The sequence below is a fragment of the Piliocolobus tephrosceles genome, chromosome 11 (assembly GCF_002776525.5).
Source record: "Piliocolobus tephrosceles isolate RC106 chromosome 11, ASM277652v3, whole genome shotgun sequence".
Classification (NCBI taxonomy): Eukaryota; Metazoa; Chordata; class Mammalia; order Primates; family Cercopithecidae; genus Piliocolobus; species Piliocolobus tephrosceles.
The window spans coordinates 69,127,408-69,128,581 of record NC_045444.1 but is presented as its reverse complement, the minus strand read 5'-3'; positions in this window follow the sequence as shown (position 1 = coordinate 69,128,581).

Genomic DNA, 1,174 nt, shown 5'->3' with positions numbered 1-1,174 from the left:
GATTGCTTGAACCTGGGAGGCAGAGGTTGCAGTGAACTGAGATCATGCCACTGCACTCCAGCCTGGGCAACAGAAATCCTATCCGGAAAAAAAAAAAAAAAAGGAAGAATGTCTTGATCGATTTCCCCTTAATTCCTAAAGAATATTTTGGCTGGTTGTAGGATAAACATTTGAAAAATATGATGCCACTTCCCTTTGGCCTCCATGTCTTCTGATGAGAAATCCACTGTCATTCAAATTGTTTTATACAGACAGGGCCAGGCACAGTGCTCATGCCTGTAATCCCAGCACTTTGGGAGGCTGAGGAGAGTGGATCACCTGAGGTCAGGAGTTCGAGACTAGCCTGGCCAACATGGTGAAACCCTGTCTCTACTGAAAATACAAAATCAGCTAGGCACGATGGCACATGCCTGTAATCCCAGCTACTGGGGAGGCTGAGGCAGGGGAATCACTTGAACCCAGGAGGCAGAGGTTGCAGTGAGCCGAGGTCACGCCATTGCACTCCAGCCTGGGCAACAAAAGCAAAACTCCATCTCAAAAAAAAATTGTTTTATATAGACAGAGAGATAGATAAGGTGTCATTTTCTTTGCCCTCTTCATGAATTTTTCTTTGTCTTTCAGATGTGCGAGTGTCCTGATGTGCATTCGTTTTGGATGGGTGGTTATCCAATTGGGGTCTGTTCTGCTTCCTTAATCTATCAATTTATTTCCCCGGCCAAATTTGTGGAGTTTTCAACCATTGTTTCTTCAAGCACTTTTTCATCCCTGACCTTTCACCCTGCTTTCCAGGACTCCACTGACAGGAGTATTCAATCTTTGGTTATAGTCCTACAGGTCTCTAAGCCTCTGTTCATTTTTCTAGTCTACTTCACTCTGTTCAGGTTGGATTGTTTCTATTGTTCTATCTTCCAGTTCATTGCGACTTTTTTCTGTCACCTCCATTCTGCTGTTAAGTCCATCTTCGGAGATACTTATTTTGGTTACTTTATTTTTCAATTCTAAAATTTTCATTGGGTTTTTTCTTATATTTTCTATTTTTTTATGAGGCTTTCCTTTTTTTATTTGTTTCACACATTCATAATTGCTCATTAAAACATTTTTGTGGGCCGGGTGCGGTGGCTCAAGCCTGTAATCCCAGCACTTTGGGAGGCCGAGACGGGCGGATCATGAGGTC